This window comes from Microtus ochrogaster, chromosome 8, assembly GCF_000317375.1.
Source record: "Microtus ochrogaster isolate Prairie Vole_2 chromosome 8, MicOch1.0, whole genome shotgun sequence".
NCBI lineage: Eukaryota > Metazoa > Chordata > Mammalia > Rodentia > Cricetidae > Microtus > Microtus ochrogaster.
The window spans coordinates 37,914,195-37,914,957 of NC_022015.1; the positions used below are offsets into that span (position 1 = coordinate 37,914,195).

Sequence of the window (763 nt, forward strand, 5' to 3'; positions counted from 1 at the left end):
GTGTGTGGTGCGTGTGTGGTGTCTGCATGTGTGTGTGGTGTGTATGTGGTGTGTGGTGTGTGTGGTGTGTGTGATGTTGTATTTGTGGTGCATGTGTGGTGTGGTGTGTGAGTGTGTGCTGTGTATGTGCTGTGTGTGTGGTATGTGTGTGCATGTGGAAATGCCGTAGCACATGAAAAGGCTGAACCTTTTCATAGATGAACTTCCTCCCCATTATTACTTGCAAATAAATTGTGGATGCTAGGACCCCTTCCCTCCAAAGCGACTGCACGTCTGAGGACAGGGCATTCCCGTCATCCCACACTATGTCGTCGCCTTCCTGCTGTCCCGACCACCCTAAGTAGTCACTGTCCCTTCCCACATCTAATCTCTGCATGTCTTGCCTCTTTGGTCTCCTCCCTTCTGGAAAAACTGCTTAGCTTTTCCTCTGTGTATTGGTGTGTGTGTGAGTATGGTGTGTGTGAATGTTAGTGTTTGTAATGTGTGGTGTGTGTGTGTGTGAGTGTGTGATATATGTGTGAGTGTGGTGTGTGTGTTAATATGTGTAGTGTGTGGTGTGTGTGAGTGTGGTAGGTGTAAGTGTTGTATGAGTGTGTGTGCTGTGTGTGAGTGTGGGGGCATGGGAGTTATAAGGATGTAGGGTGTGTATGTGATATGAGTCATGTATGAGTGGGTGTGTGAGTGTGCGAGAGTGATGTATGTGTGCACTTGGTGGGGAGTGGGGAGTGTTGTATAAGAAAGAATGTGTGTGCCGGGCGGTGGT

The 763-nt window shown here is 48.5% G+C and overlaps 1 protein-coding gene across 1 annotated transcript in view; it reads left to right on the top strand.

The window, feature by feature from the left end:
* Positions 1 to 763, top strand: part of Mrgprf (MAS related GPR family member F) — a 9,824-nt gene that overhangs the window by 6,379 nt on the left and 2,682 nt on the right. The window lies entirely within an intron of this gene.